A 17,080-nucleotide genomic window follows, 5' to 3' on the forward strand; every position below is an offset into this window, starting at 1 on the left:
CTGCCGAGGACAGTTTCCGGAGGGGCCACGGGAGGCGGTTGAGGGAGCCCGGAGAGGCAGCTCTAGAACGGAATCTGAGGGAAATGGAGGATGTTGAGCGAGGGCCCGAGGGGCATGGCGATGGCCGAGGCTGAGGGGTAAGTAGAGGTTCGGGGCGAGAGGGAGTGGGACAGGGGGGGAGACGTAGCTTCGAAAAGGCAAGGGCTTGGAGGTTTTCGAAAGCAGGGCAGAGAGAGGAGATGGAAGGGGTCCCGCCGGAACGTGGCGCCGGAGGAGGAGATGCCGCGGGATGTGGCCGTGGGGGCGATGGGGCGAAGGGTCGGAGGAGCGGGACGGCGGCGGAGGGTTACGGCGAGGCGGGAGGCGGCGGGACCGGGCTGGGACCCTCGGACAGCTGGCCAGAGCGGGGCGGCGGGGAGCAGGCGGGGGTCCGGGCTTGACTGCGGGAGGAAGGGGTCTCGGGTGGGAAGTAGTCTTGCCCAAAGGGCCAGGAAAAAAGGAATGGGATTGAAAAGAAAAGGAGCCCTTGGAAACCTAATTTAGGGCTTGGGCATCTTCACAGGTGTCTTTCAAAGCATCGGAGATCACTAAGGTGATATACTTGGATTGTGGGGGCTTCTCGTTTGTGGGCAGTGGACCCTTTGAAAATCTAGGGTGGGAGGAGCTGTGTTTTGCCGAAAAAACTGGGGGAATTGTGAAAAGGGAAGTGATGTTCGGAAACGTAGGGAAAGGCGTGATTCTGAAAATAAAGATACCATTTGGATTTCTTTTAACAGCATGTTTTTTCTTTGTTATTTCTTCGTAAGATTTAAGTTTATGTTAAATATCAGAGAATTTTAGATCTTTAAAGAATGTTTAATGCATTACCTTTACATTTAATAATAAAGCTCGGAATAAAAATGTGGACACCTAGATTTTATAGTTAGTATTGACCGGTTCCACTTTGACAGCTTGGGTCGACACATACTTACCCAGGGTGAAAATACGGTCTGTGCAGGTGTCCGGGCACATAAATCGGTATGTGAAATCACCGCAGTCCAGGAGCCTACCAGATCTTCCTCTTACCCGTAACTCCAGGGTTGGAGTTATCTCTTGAAAATTGGAGGGGTACTCTTGACCGATTTGCAGGACCAATATTAATGCAATTTTGCAGATATTATATGAATAACATTTTTAGTAATGTGATCTAGAAAAACAAGAATAGAGGATGCTTATAGTTGGGCGTTAACAGAACTGGGATAAGTGGGTACACATTTTTTATAGAAGAAATAGTACCAAAGCCGTAATTGTGCCAGAAAGATAATGATTGTAATATTTCCATTTGCTTTACTATAAATAAGTTACCTACCTTTTGTAATTATTAACTTATAACATAACTTTAGCCACATCTCACGCTGTTCTACTTTTATGACTTCTATCTGGTAAGTTTTGCAAAGCTGTTGGCCATTCAAAACAAACTTTCCATCAAGTATTTCTACTCTATTTATTCTTCGTGAGATAATTTACCAATTGCAACAAGCTTTTTAGTTTATATGTATAGAGTAAATATGTCATATCTTCAAATGCTCAGTGGACTAGTAATTATCTCATTAAAGGAGAGATGAGTTCTTAGCTTTGCTTTTAGCTGTTGTCAAAAGATTAACTCCCTTTTCTTTAATTGGTCTTTAATTAAAGAAGTTTACGTAGTATTTCTGTTGTTTATGTTTCAGTTTACTTTCACTGACTGAGATCGTGTAGAGAATCTACATAGTGTACTTAGTTCTGAATAAATCTTGGCATGTAAAAATTTAGGTAACATCTATTGCACAGGTGGCAAACACAAGGCCTGCGGGCTGAAACTGGCCTTCCACCTTGTTTTATCTGGCCCCGCACCTTGTTTCTGCTTGGGGGCAGTGCCAGCTCCTTGCCCCTAGTTAAGGAGTAATTACATTTATATAGTCCTAAAATGACATTCGGCCCTTGAAGGCAACCTTCAGGCTGATGGGCCCCCCCACCCCAGTGAAAATGAGCTTGACACTCCTGGTCTATTGAGTAACATCTTAGTGTTACAGCAAAATTAAAGAAAGAAACTGTAAGACGAAGTTAGTTGTATAATTAATGTGTCAGCATGCCTAATAGTTATTTTGTTTTTGTTTCCCTTGGACAGTTCCCACAATCACTTAGTTGTAAAGAAGGTCAGTTTAATGGTAGAGCACTTTCTCCAAGGCAAGAAAATCTCTCTTACTCCAGAAGAAGCTATCAGAACTGCAAGGACAGGACATGCAGACAGTTATATAAATCAGTTTTGATTACAAAGACTCTCATTCAGATTGAAGCATTTTTATTTTGCTAATCGTTAGAGCTTCAATGCTTTTTCAAAACTTTGCCATAGTTTTGCTGATTTAGAGACATTGTCAGTTTTTCTGAGCGCTGAAATTTGGACATTGTTTATGAGACACTGTTGAATCACAGATATTGTAATGAATATTATTATTTTTTAAATAAGTGACCATATTAACCAGCTACTCCTTCAAAATTCTTGTCCATAGGCCTCATAATAATGTTTGGTTTTAATAGTAGGGCATACCTAGCATAGCTGTTAAGTTATGGATGAAAATGTTTCTTCATTTTTTTATACAGTGGTATATTGATAGTGAAAGTTGAATTCACTTTTTAAATTAAAAGCTTCTGTAGCTTTCATTCTTTTTGTACATCAAAGTGATTTACCTGAGATTGAATACAAATCCGTATTCTGCCAAATTACCGATGAAGTTCTTTGTAAAGGTTGTGGCGTTAGTGGAAGAATACAGGATGAGCTAAATGCAGTTTTTTTCATGGATGTAGGTTACAGGGAGGGACTACACTATCGTGCCCAGATTAAACATTTTAGTTTTGCAGAAATTGGGGGAATTTAGATTTGCTTTAATTTTTTTCTTGAGTGTTTGTATTTGCTTATAAATAAGGTGTTACCTATTTATATAATGCTGTACTTTTGTGATTTTAAGTTTTTGCTTGCATGTGGTTTTAGAAACTTTTGAAATCTAGTTTTGTTTTCTTTTTTCTCTAAGGAGAAAATATATGGCATTGAGGGATAGTAGTTGGGCACTACCCTTTGGCTAAGGGTAGTCATGACCTTGATTCATTCTTACTTTAGGTCTCGAGGTTCCCTTGGCTTTGAGAAGTCAAGAAGTTAACTAAAAATAGGAAAGCATGGTCAGGCTCTCCTGACTTGGAGAACAATTCGGTGTTTACATGCTACCTCTGGTTAATTTGCTTCTAAATCTGTGGCTCTGGATTTGTGACAGACCCTGTGGTGTAAATATTCCTGTGCTCCCTCTTCCCGTACCATCCAGCACCATAACTGGATCTTAAGCTGAGTCTTCACTTCATGTTTCCATATTGAAATGCTCTGTTAATTCCCCACACCTTGGGTCCTCCCAGTAATGTAATTACTTCAGTCCAGTATATAACATAATGTGAGTCCATCCTGGCTCTTAAAGAAGATGGCAGAAACTAAGAACACTTGGTTATATTGATTTCATTATAAGACAGTGTTTTATGATATGCACCTCAATAGAATGTTGTGGAGTCAATGACCTTATAGTTGCATTTGCCTTAAATTTTTGTTATGGATTTTTGTAAAGCTTTTGAGTTATGGCAAAGACAAAAAAGATGGTAATATGTCTATGGACCCTTTTTCCTGTTCTCTTAAAATTCTAGGTAGGAAATTTGAGTCGGAGGTGAGAACCATTCTAAGTAACAGTCTTCCTTTAAGTTAAACTGTATCACAGTTATTGGAAACGCCAGCAAATTGACTGTAGCTTGGAAACTTTGAGACTGAATTAAATCAATATCATTTTCATTAACAAACTATTGGCATGAAAATAAAAGGCTGCCAAAACCATACATTACATTTTGGGTCCAAATCCAATATATCGTCACAATATCATAATGGAATTTGAAACTGTAAGCCAGTTTCTCATTTTTCAATATGTCGATTTGATTTGGAGTGTATCATATTTAAAAATAATGATTTTACCCCGGCCAGTGTGGCTCGGTTGGGTGTCATCCCACAAAGCAAAAGAGCACATGACTGGGTTGTGGGTTTGGTCCCCTGTTGGGGTACATACGAGAGGCGACTCTGATCGATGTTTCTCTCCTCTTCCTCTCTCCCTTTTTCTCTCTCTAAAATAAATAAATATAATCTCTAAAATATAAAAATAAAACATAAATAAGAATAGTGATTTTTAAACCAATCAATATGTCAAAGTTAGCCTGCCCAAATATTATTTTAGTGATTAGAATAAGAATTATAATCTTACATGCTTGGCTTCTTTACTGATGTGCTCTGGCATGCAGGCAGGTCAAGCCTTTCATTAAGTTTACCACTAAATCTTGATTGTACAAAAACTTTAACATAACTTAGAATATAAACTGGATGGTATTGTTTATTGGATTGGTATTCATGGAGTTGAGATAGTTCTAGATGTGTTATAGAATTAAGTGCAACTTGATAGTTGTATATCATTTAGTCTGAGGCAAGTTGGAGCCAGAAATGGTTTGTGCTCATTAAAAACTATATATTAAAAAATAATATTACATTGAGTGCATGGTCCTGGCAGCAAAAAATATCCCAGAACTTAGGTGCAGAATGATGATATAAGTGAGGAGGCTAGTTGATTTCTCCAAATGTGTTGTCCCAAATTCTGCGCAGAAGTGGAATACAGCAGAACAGTCAGAAATCACGGGTAGAGTGTCAAAAACGGGGGGTAGGAATTGGTTCAGTCTTTGACATTGTTTTGTGATTATAGCAGATTTCATAGATGTTTTAGGAAAAAATGACCTGTGCTCACTAGGAAAAAAGCAATTTTTGATAACGATCAAGAGAAAATAATAGTTTGTGTTTGCTCTCTGAAAATATTTAAATTTGGGATTAAAAATTAAAAATGAGATTTTAAAACTTGATAGTCCCAAATACTACAGACTTGAGAGTTAAATACCCAAAGTAAATCTTACCCGCCTACATTGTAGTTCTGGATTTTTGCTTTCATAAAAATTACTTTTTTGCTCTAGTTTATGTATCTGCAAATTACTATAATTTGTCTCTTAATTTATTTAATAAAGCATATTAAATAAGCTTTATTAGGTAAAATTGAATTTTAAGCTTACTTTAGCACAAGTGCAACTGTAACGTATAATTGCCCTAAGGAGGACATATTGACACTAACTTTACATAATTTTTAAGTATCCCCCCTTTTTTTGCCTTGCAATATGGATATTATTTAGGTTTTATATATCACTTAGAGACACTAACTTTAAAGTTTTTACTGTATACCAGCTTAGTAGTTACTTCCAAAAACAGCACATTTTGTTTATATGAATCAAGTTGTATCAATTGTTCTAAATTCCTTTAGGGGCATTCAAATGTACGGTTTTTAAAGTCAATATATGTGGTTTTTAAAGAAGATCATTATTTCAGACAACTATACTCGAGAATTTTAGAGTGTTTTGTGTATATATACGTACCATCAGGTGAACCTACAAGAAAAATCCACCGTATTTAAATCACTATAATCATCACCTGAACATGGGCATGGGCTCTGTAAACTTTTACATAAAGCTTTCATTTTGTTGATATATCCTCTGAATTCTAAAGAATGCCTAATGATAAATTAGAAACCATTTAGTCTCTTGTGTGTTTGCATAATTAAGCTCATAGAATAGTTTGTGTCTTTCCACTTATTTGTTCTTGTCACATTAGGAAATTTCCCCAATTTCTTCCAAAATTCTTAAAGTGCTTTTAGGTATCAATAATAATCAGTTACATATTACATACTTTTTAAAAATGTTGGTGAGTGCAGTGCTCCTGTTGAATTTGATATTAAATGATATGAGAAACTCATGTTCGTGTGTCGAATTCTGCATTAATTAACTGGAATCACTATTGTCTTGCTATTCTGTTTCTCAGTTAATGTGACTTGATTACATCATCGTTTTGCTGAAATTTAATTCCACCCTGAGCAAAGCTGTATGAGATTTAAAAGTGATTTTCAAATGCTCATATTTATTTCTTATTGACCCAAAGGTTTCCAGAATTAAGAGTAGGTGTAACTATTAGTTGACAGATGATACTCTTAATGACTGAATTTTAGGCCTAGGGCAACAGTAGCAGAAAGGAGTTAGTATGTGATGACAATACTAGCTTACCTTTATTAAGCAATTTCTATTTGCCAAGGATTATTATAAATGCACTACATGTATATTCCATGTAATCTTCACAACAAGCCTATGGTATAGAAACCAGCATTCTCTTCATTTTACATAGAAAAATACTGAGGCCCAGTAAGGTTAAGTAACTGCTGCAGGGTCACATAACTAAGTGATAAATCCATAGTTTGAACTTAGGCAGTTTGATTCCAGAGCCAGCATTCTTAATTACTGTGCTTTCTGGATTTTTTATCAGATTCTGTTGTGGAATAGCTGTTTGAAGGTTATTTAACTCTTTAGCCTTAATTTATTCAGATATAAATTGAGGAATTGTATCAGATCCTCCCATGTTGCTTACAATTCTAACATTTAAGAATTTTGTTATTCTCATTTGCAAAGTATGATGTGTTCGATGTCTCTGGTTAGTTTGTTTATAATCTCTTAAAGTATAAAGGTTAAGTCATTTTCCAAAGTCACACTGTTTTATGGCAGAGGGAAGTGGACCTGTAATCACAGCTACTCTTGGATTTACTGATCTTGATAGTTGCCTCACTGTTTCTTATCTTTTATTTGGTGTGTATATCCATATAGGGGTTAATAATTGAATTCAGTTGATTTTCTTAATTTTCTATTCATATCTGTTTATTTTTTAAAGTGGCATTTTTAAAAATTATGTTTTATTCATTATGCTATTACAGTTGGCCCAGTTTTCCCCCATCCCCCCAATCTACCCAGCACCCCTAACTCCCTCACGCAATCCTCATATCATTGTTCATGTCCATGGGTCATGTGTTTAAGTTCTTTCGCTACTATTCCATTTCCTGTGCTATGCTTTACATCCCCATGGCTGTTCTTTAACTATGTACCTATTTGTACTTCTTAATCCCCTCATCTCTTCATCTATTCCCCCACATCCCCTCCCATCTGGCAACCATCAAAGCACTCTCCATATCCATGATTCTGTCTCTGTTCCTCTTTGCTTAGTCTGTTTCTTAGATTCAATTGTTGATAGGTATGTATTTACTGCCATTTTATTGTTCATAGTTTTTATCTTTTTATTTTTTAAAATATTTATTTTTAGAGAGGGGGAAGGGAAGGAGAAAGAAAGGGGAGAAACATCAATGTGTGGTTGCCTCCCACACCCCCTTCTAGGGACGCCCCTAGCTGGGTAATCAAGGTGGGCCCTCTGTGTGTTCTGAGTATACCCTCCTCTTATAGTTGAGCCTTAACTGCTTGCTGTTGGCATATCAACAGGAGGGATTAACCCAGGCCAGTTGGCTGCAAGGACTGGCTATGACCACTGACCACCAATCTCTGCCCTCTGTGTAGGATCAGCTGTGTAGGGGCTGGGTGTCGGTGCTCTGACATGGTCTATAGCTGTCCACTGGGTGCGCTGGCCCTGGGGTTTCCCTGGTGGTGCAGGCCAGGGTCAGCCCCAACCTGTGTTCTGCCCAGAGCCACATTTTCTGAGCTATAAATCAATCTGAGATTGCTGCTAATTATATTGAGCTATGAGATTCCCAGGTGAAGCCAACCTGTGAGTCCAGGCTGATTGCTGCTAGTTCTGGGTCTGGGGCCAATTAGCAAGAGGTATGGGGGTTGGGGCCTCACTGAGGCCCACTGTTGCTTGTTTGAGAGGATTTAGGGAGTTGTGAAGCAGGAGCCAAGACCAGCCATTCATATGGAAAAGCCACCATTAACAGCATGGGTGGGCCTGTAAGTTGGGTGGGACTGTATTTCAGGGGATCTCCAAGGTGAGGCAAACAATGTTAGCCAGGTTGATGGAGTTTCAGATATGGTACCTATCTGCTGGCTGTGTGGCGAGAGTGTTCAGAAAAGGGATGGTGGCCTCTGCCCGCCTTTCTTTCTAGGAAAAAGCTATCCTCTGCTCTCTTCTTGATACCAGACACTTCAGTTACTTCCTGTATGCCAGCTGGTGCCTTTCAAGGTGCTACCCAGGTGTTGGAGTTCAGAGGGAGTGAGTCTGAGTAGGTGAGTCCCTGTGTGGGTTCTTTAAGGGGACTGCTTGGGACTCCAGAAGTTTCTTACACAGACTCAATATTCACTGGTTTTTATAGCCAGAATTTATGGGGACTTCTTCCTGGCACTGGAACTCTGGGCGGGGCTTCTAGTGTTGGGCTGACATTCCTTGTCCTGCAATATCCTTCCCAAATTTTGTTTTTAAATGTTGAGCATCAAAAAATTAATGGTTTATTATATTTGAAGAAATTTCATAATTAAACACACCCAAACTGTACATTTTACAATCACATTCTATTAGTAAACACTTAAAAGCCACTGACTTCTTTTGCATCGTAGGACACAAACAGAATCAAGGCGGTGAAATGATGGCAAATTCAACGGTAAACTTTTTTAATCCTTATTTAGTCTGTTTTTTGACTAAATAAGCATTATAATATCATTTGTGGGCAGAAAAAGGAGGAGGAGAGAAAGAAATTGTAAAAATGGTATAACTCGTTAGTTTGCAACATTTAAAATTGTCTATGCAATGAACAATTCTGTAAGCCCAATACCTCATTTACAGGATGCATAGTTACTGGTTTCAGCTTTAAGGTACAATAGTTAAACATTAACACAGTTATGAGAGTAGAAATAGAGAGCCAACTGATGGAATTACAAAAATCATTACCTGTTGATCATTAGCAAACCATCATCACTCACTAATAAAAAGAGAGCATCTGAAACCAGAATGTCAAACACCAGCTTAAAGTGGGGTTTTTTGTCTTTCTTTTTTTGGCAGAGAAAATTCTTTAATAGAACAGTATGTAATATCAGTGCTAAAAGTTTGGGGTTTTCTTTTTTTCCTATAACAAACTGCAAGGAATTCTTTTTAAATTGGTTTTCCTGAGAACCATGCTCTTGGATTTAGGACAGGAATGGAAAACAAAAGAACATGGCCAAATGCTGCTCCTTTTTCCCAGAGATAGAAAGCAACTTTTAAGTCATCCTCCATTTCTTTTGTCTTTTCCATTTTTTTAAACAGTGGAAGAGTAAACAATGAAGAGAGGCTTAGGAACCTATGTGGGACAGCTTTAAGTGCTATAACATCTGAATCATAGGGGTGCCAGGAGGAGAACAAGAGCAAGAAATTGAAAACGTATTTGAACAAATAATGAAGGAAAACTTCCCCAATCTGGCCAAGGAAATAGACTTCCAGGAAGTCCAGAAAGCTCAGAGAGTCCCAAAGAATTGGACCCAAGAAAGCACACACCAAGGCATATCATCACTAAGTTACCCAAGATTAAAGATAAAGAGAGAATATTAAAAGCATCAAGAGGAAAGGAGAGAATTACCTACAAAAGAGTTCCCATAAGATTATCAGCTGATTTCTCCAGAGAAACCTTGCAAGCAAGAAGAAGCTGGAAAGTGTTTGAAGTCCTGAAAGGCAAGGACCTACATGCAAGATTACTCTATCCAGCGAAGCTATCATTTACAATGGAAGGGCAGATAAAGTGCTTCCCAGATAAGGTCAAGTTAAAGGAGTTCATCGTTACCAAGCTCTTACTGTATGAAATGTGAAAGGGACTTATCTAAGAAATAGAAGAAGATTAGAAACTAGAACAGTAAAATGACAACAAACTCATTACTATCAACAACTGAACTTAAAAACTAGGCAATTAACTAGAACAGTTACAGAATCAGAGAAATGGAGATCATATGGAGGGTTTTCAGTGGGGATGGGGAAGGGAAGAATGGGGGAAAAGGTGCAGGGAATAAGAAGCATAATTGGTAGGCATAAAATAGACAGGGGAGGTTAATAATAGCATAGGAAACAGAAGCCAAAGAATTTATATGTACAACCCATGGACATGAACTAAGGGGTGGGAGGAATGCTGGAGGATGGATAGGTGCAGGATGGAGGGGGACAAAGTGGAGGAAAAAATTGGGAAAACTGTAACAGCATAATCAATAAAATATACTTTTTAAAAAGTATAAATAGGTACAAAATAGACAGAGGGAGGTTAAGAATAGTATGGGAAATGGAGAAGCCAAAGAACTTATATGTACAACCCATGGACATGAACTAAGGTGGGGGAATGCTGGTGGTGGGGGGCGTGCAGAGCAGAGGGGAATAAAGGGGAGGAAAAAATAGGACAACTATAACATCATAATCACTAAAATATATTTTTAAAAATCTGTAAAGAAGAAAGTTCAATCTGGGAGTCTTCAAAATAAAACAGAAAGCCTATTTAAAGTTCAGGGCCCATCTTGGGTGGCAGTTGGCCTACAGATCACAGCTGTGGCCACAGTTTTTCAAACTGCAGAGCGAAATTCTTCAGTTTTATAACATGAAGAAACAGTCCAATACTTTCACTTATAATCCTAAGTCAGCATCATAACATCTTAAATTCCATAACACCACAGTAAGGTAGGAGAGCATCAAGGCATATTACAGAGCGTACACTTTCAGAACATTTTTCTCCCAATTTTTAAAAAGATTTTTATGTATTTATTTTTAGAGAGAGGAGAAGGGAAGGAGAAGGAGAAACATCAATGTGTGGTTGCCTCTCACATGCCCTCTACCAGGGACTTGGCCTGCAACCCAGGCATGTGCCCTGGGAATTGAACGCATGACCCTGTACTTCTCATTCCAGCGCTCCATCCACTGAGCCACACCAGCCAGGGCTTTCTCCCAAGTTTTTATCCACCACACATAGATATGGGACCAGCCTGTTCCATATCTCTGTCCCTTCTATCAGTCTGGATATATGTGGTTTCTTTTATTCTGTAGTGAGACTTGTATTCAACTCATTTTCTGATGGTTCTGCTGATGGTTGTTCTATAGTTTAGTTGTAATTTTGATGTTGTTTTGCACGGAGGTGAGCCGTATTTATCTGTGCTGCCATCTTGTCCAGAAGTCCTCATGTCTAAGTGTGTTGTACTTCAGTGAGAAAATTGTTTTCATTTTCCTAAAAAGGACTTTCCCCTTCTGGTTATTAAGCATTATATGCTCATTGTATAACATTTAGAAATTTTAGAAATATTTAATTTAGGGAGTGAAAGAGTCCACTAGAGGAGTAACTATTAATAGTTAGAATATTTTATTTATTTAAAAATATGCACATGTGATATTTTTAGGACATTTTCCTTTTTTAAAAAGCAAACCTTACAACTTTTTATTTTGAAATAATTATAGATTCACAGGAAGTTACAAAGATAGAGCAGAAGGATCTCATGCATCCTTTACCCTGCATGGATAATTGTAGTTTTCTGCAATGGTTGCATCTTACATAATGACAGTATAGTATCAAGTCCAGGAAATTGACATTTGTTTAATATGTGTGTGTAGTTGTGTATCATTTTATCATTAGTCGATTTGTGTAACAATCACTCCAATCTAGAATATCAATTCACCCCAATCAATTCATATCTTATCCCTGGCAACTCTTATCTGTTTTCTATCTGTATAATTTTGTCATTTTGAGGATGTTATATAAATGGAATCATACCACATAAGACCTTTTGAGATTGGCTTTTTTCACTCAGCATGATGCCCTTGAGGCCCACCTAAGTTATTGTGTGTATCTATAGTTCAGTCATTTTTTATTGCTGAGTAATAGTCCATCCTATGAAAACACCACAGTTTGTTTAACTTCTCACATATTATGGGACATTTTGGTATTTACACCTTCCAGCTATTACAAATAATGCTGTTGTGAACATTTGTGTAGAGGTTTTTGTGTGGTCATACATTTTTATTTTTCTGGGATAATGCCCAGGAGTAAGGAAGGAGTAAGGAAATGCCCTTCCTTACCTTACCAGTTGCTAGGTTGTACAGTAAGTATATGTTTCATTTTTTAAGAAACTGCTAAACTATGTCCAGCATGGATACACAATTTTACTTTCCCACCAGCGGTGTGCAAGAGATCCAATTTCTCTGCATCCTTGCTGTCATTCATATTGTCATATTTATTTTAGCTGTTCTGATGGGTGTGTAGTGATACCTCAGCATAATCTTAATTTGCATTTCCCTAGTACCTAGTGTTGTTGAATATTTTTTTCATGTGTTTATCTGCCACTCATATATACTCTTCGGTGACTTGCCTCTTTATGTCTTTTGCCATTTATTAATTGGATTTGTGTTTTTTTACTGTTGAATGAGGAATTTTTTATACATTCTAGATATATATTGTTTCTCAGGTTTGCAAATATTTTCTCCCAGTCTGTAGCTTGTCTTTGCATTCTCTTGACAGGGTCTTTTGCAGAGTAAAAGTTTTTAATATTATTGAAGTCTCCTTTATCATTTTATGAACTTTTGCATATCAGGTTTTAGGAGATCTTCACCCCAGGTCATGAAGATTTTCTTTTGTGTTATTGTCTAAAAGTTTTGTAGTTTTACACCCTGGCTGGTATGGCTCAGTGGATTGAGTGCTGGACTGGGAACCAGTGGGTCGCTAGTTTGATTCCTAGTCAGGGCACATACCTGGGTTGCAGGCCAGGTCCCCAGTAGGGGGCATTTGAGAGGCAACTACACACTGATGCTTTTCTCCCTCCCTTCCCCTCTCTAAAAATAAGTAAATAAAATCTTTTAAAAAATAAAAGTTTTATAGTTTTTCACTTTACATTTAAATTTATGATATATTTTGAATGAAATTTTACATAAGGTGTGAGATTTGGTTAAAGTTTGGGGGGGGGGTTGCCTATAGATATCCAGTTACTCTGGCACTGTTTTTCAACTACCAGACATTGAATTATGTTTGCAATTTTGTCATAAACCAGTTGGCCGTACTCTTGCAGTGCTGTTTCTCAGTACCCTATTCTGTTCAGTTCAACTCTGAGTCTCTCCTTCTACCAGTATCACATAGTCTTGATTGTTTCAGTTAAACTTTGCAGTTGTGTAGAGTGATTTCCTCCACTATATTCTTGTTCGGAACTGATTTAACTATTCAGATTTCTTTACCTTTCTATATATGTTTTTGGACAGTCTTATCTATATTGGTGGCATTTTTGTAATAATTATATTAAACATATATAAATTTGAGGAGAATGACTTTTACTACTATGTTGAGTTGGATAATCCATGAATCTGCATTTATTTAGGTGTTCTTTGATTTCTTTCATCACAATGTTCAATATATAGATCCTATATGCATGTTGTTAGATTTATCTAAGTATTTCTGTATTCTTTGTGATTATAAGTGGTATTATATGTTAAGTTTCTTCGTCCTTGTATTTCTTGCTAACGTGCAGAAATACAGTTGAATTTTGTGTGTTGCCCTTGTAATCTTACTGAACTCACTTATTAGTTTTAGGATATTTCGGATTTTCTTTTTGTAGATTCCTTGGATTTTCTGTGTAGACTGTCATGTCACCTGCAAATAGGGAAATTTTTATTTCTTCATTTCCAATGTGTGCACTTTTTATTTCCTTCCTTACCTTATTATTCTGGCCAGAACTTCAGGACTATGTTGAATGGCAATAATGCATAGTGGACATCCTTGCCTTTCTTGACCCTTAGGGGAAAGCATTCAGTTTTTCACCATTACATATGATGTTAACTGTAGGTTTTTATAGATATTCTTTACCAAATTGAGCATTTCCCCTTTATTCCTAGTTTTCTGAAAGTTTTTTAAAAATGTTATTTTATTTTGAAGACTATTTATTTATTTGTTTGTTTGTTTATTTTCGAGGGGCAAGGAAGAAGAGAGAGAAACATCAATATGTGCTTTCTTGCGTGCCCCCTACTGGGGACTTGGCCTGCAACCCAGGCAGGTGCCCCAAATGGGGAATCACACCAGCGACCCTTTGGCTTGCAGGCCAGCACTCAATCCACTGACCCACACCAGGCAGGGCTAAATCTTTTAAAAGATTTTAAAAACTTTTAAAAAGTTTTTTTTTAAGTCATGAATGAGTGCTTATGATAAATTTTTTGTTAGATGCTTTTCCTGCATGAACTGATACAATCTTGTGCTTTTTCTTCTTTAGCTGCTTAACGTAGTGGATTACGTTGTTTGATTTTTTTAATATTGAACCAGTCTTGCATCCTTGGAATAAACTCCACTTACTCATGGTGTATATATTCATAAATATATATTTATATATTGCCAAATTCTATTTGTTACTAATTTGTTAAGGATATTTCATCTATATTCATAGATGATATTAGTTGCTCGTACTGTAATTTTCTACGGTGCCCCCTCCTTAGTGCCAGTAGAGGTTCAGGTTTTCTAGTCTAGTAGCTAAAAGGGTGTGGGGGAACCTTGGTGGGGGAAGTGGGACGATGGGGGGTGTGCTCGGCCTCCTTACCACTGGGCACCAGTGGGAGTGATGTTTGTTGTGACTCTCCACTAGGACTTCTCTGGCAGCACCTCAGCGAGGAGTGGGGAGTGGGAGCCTCATCGGTGCTGAGCGGGGTCCAGGCTCCCCCTTATGGTCTCCACTAACATCATGTTAAGAGATGGGGAGGGACTTGTTACTGCTAGGCAGTTATGACCAACTGCTCCCTATTTGGCTTTCTGTTATATCATCAGGTGGCAGGGGAAGGGGGAGGGGTAGCCTAGTTACAACTTGACAAGGGTAGAAATCTAGGCTTTCCACTCAACCTTTGCTAGTGGAGGTGGGGCCATCGTTTTTTTCTATAATATTTGGCTGGAATAGAGCAGTTAATGTTGAAAGGGTTTTTCTTGCTAGGCTGCCTCTTTTCTGGTCCTTTGGCTGGGGAAACCAGCTTTTTGGGGACTCTTTGTGTGCACCTGTTGTCGTTTCCAGGTTTCTGGCTTTTCCAGTATCCACTCTGGGATAGTTGTACAAAATAAACAAAAACATACAGACAGCCCTGGCTGGAGTGGCTCAGTTGGTTAGGTGTTGTCCTGCAAACCGAAAGGTCATGGGTTTGGTTTCTGGTGAGGGTATGTGCCTAGGTTGAGGGTTTGATCCCTGGTCGGGGCACATATGACAATCGATGTTTCTCTCTCACATTGATGTTTCTCTCCCTCTCTTTATCCCTCCTTTTCCCCACTCTTTAAAAATAAAAACCCACCCTGACAACTCACCACTGTATTCTTTTCCGTCTGTTCCAGGGTGCCTAGCTAGTCTGCCTTCCTGTCTTCACATTTCAGTCATCTGATGTTTGTTTTATATGTGATGCCCAGGGAGTAACAGGGAAAAATATGTTTACTCCTTTTCCACAAGCAAATGTTCACATAATGCTCTTTTTAAAAATGTGCCTGTCAGAAAGTTTGAGTTCAAACAGTTTCATCCACTGTAGTATTTCCTTTGTCCTGTGTCTCCACTTTTTAGAAGCTGTTTCCTTCATTCAGCCTGTCATTACTTTTCATTCTAGCTCCAGGCCTCATTATTAATTTTAAACTCTTCTGACAATTATTCTTGTATCTCTGTCTCTATACACAGTTTCACCTCTCCCTTAAGACTTAGCTCAAATGCCTTTTTATTTTCTTTTTAAGATTTTATTTATTTATTTTTAGAGAGGAAGGGAAGGAGAGAAGGAGAGAAATATCAATGTATGGTTGCCTCTCGTGCGCCCCCTGCTGGGAACTGGCCTGCAACCCAGGCATGTGCCCTGACTGGGAATCTAACTGCGATTGTGTGGTTCACAGGCCCGCGCTCAATCCACTGAGCTACACCAGCCAGGGCCCTCGAATGCCTTTTTCAAGTTCTCTTCTCTGATCACACCAACTGGATATAACTTTTTTTTTCCAACACCCTTAACGTTCCAGTTTTTAAAACAAATTACAAAAGTAAAGGTTTTATTAGTGTTGTTTTGAAGATTGAGTAAGCTAATGTATATAAAGAACTAGCAGCTGTAATATCGCTTAACCTTTTTAAGAGTCACTTCAGTATCCCTTTCTAGGCTGTAAAATCATTCGGGTAGGATCTGTTTTGAATTCATCTAAGTTAATGTCACATTGTCTAGTGCGATATCCTTCACATTATGTGTGCAATGAATATTTAATAGGTAAATAAATTTAACATGAGAGCATTTTATGACTCTCTGTCACTGGGGAATGCCTTAGTGTCTGACATCTGTATATCAGACAGTAAATGTGTGAGCCTGAACAGTGCAAACCTGATTCAAAAAGCCTTCATTAGTAGGCAGTTTCATTGACATAATCTTTGTCTGATGTAATTGAAGACTGTTGATAAATTCCTTTGCTGATAACTAGAAAATATGTAATATATGTGAGATTCATTCCCTACAGTAGTACAGGAGACCTTAGCTCATGTGGGGTGGTATGATGTAGCGTATAAGAACATGGACTTTGAGATGAGATTACCTGGGTTGAAAACTTGTCTGTAACTGTGTTACTAGTACAAGTTCATCTCGGGCAAGTTACTTTTAACCCATCCATTCCAGGTATCTGTAAAGTAAGGAAGATAATAATACCTAATTTATATAGTTTTTGTAAGGATTATTTGAGCATACAAGTAAAACACATAGCATAGTTCCTGGCACTTTGTAAATGTTTTAAGTATTAGGTAATCTAATTATTATTGTCACTTCCTGAAAGTGCACTGAACAGTTCAGAATGTAAGGAGTGTATGAATCAGGATATATACAGTATTCTTGTAAAAGAACAGCAGTCTGCAAATATCAAATATCTTATACCTGCATATCCTGCTTCCTGTATTCCTGCATCAAGAGGTATTGATTGGATGGCTGGTAGTCCTTATTACCTCATTGTACTTGTCATACAAAAGTTAAATGAGTCCTTTTGGAGTTTTTTAGCTCAGAAAAGATTTACTAGTTCTCCCCAAGGAAGAATATGTACTCTCGTCTTCCTTTGAAGGATGTAACAGATTTATTAGTTCCAGTTGAATATGCTTTCCCCATCAGTGCCGTTAACTCTTCCTACCTGATATAACTTTTATTTTGTCTTCATGAGCAAATTAAAATGACTAACATTTCCTATGT

The 17,080-nt window shown here is 38.0% G+C and overlaps 1 protein-coding gene across 4 annotated transcripts in view; it reads left to right on the plus strand.

Annotated features, from left to right (window-relative positions):
* Positions 1–17,080, plus strand: part of SAMD8 (sterile alpha motif domain containing 8) — a 69,807-nt gene that overhangs the window by 290 nt on the left and 52,437 nt on the right. The window contains exon 1 of one of the 4 annotated variants that reach the window (XM_037130544.2): positions 1–137. The exons of the other annotated variants lie outside the window; for them this stretch is intronic. The gene's annotated coding sequence lies outside the window, so the exon portion shown is untranslated. The remainder of the gene's footprint in view (positions 138–17,080) is intronic. 4 annotated transcript variants of the gene reach the window in all.

The sequence above is a fragment of the Artibeus jamaicensis genome, unplaced genomic scaffold (assembly GCF_021234435.1).
Source record: "Artibeus jamaicensis isolate MK-2021 breed Jamaican fruit bat unplaced genomic scaffold, CSHL_Jam_final contig_332, whole genome shotgun sequence".
Lineage (NCBI taxonomy): Eukaryota > Metazoa > Chordata > Mammalia > Chiroptera > Phyllostomidae > Artibeus > Artibeus jamaicensis.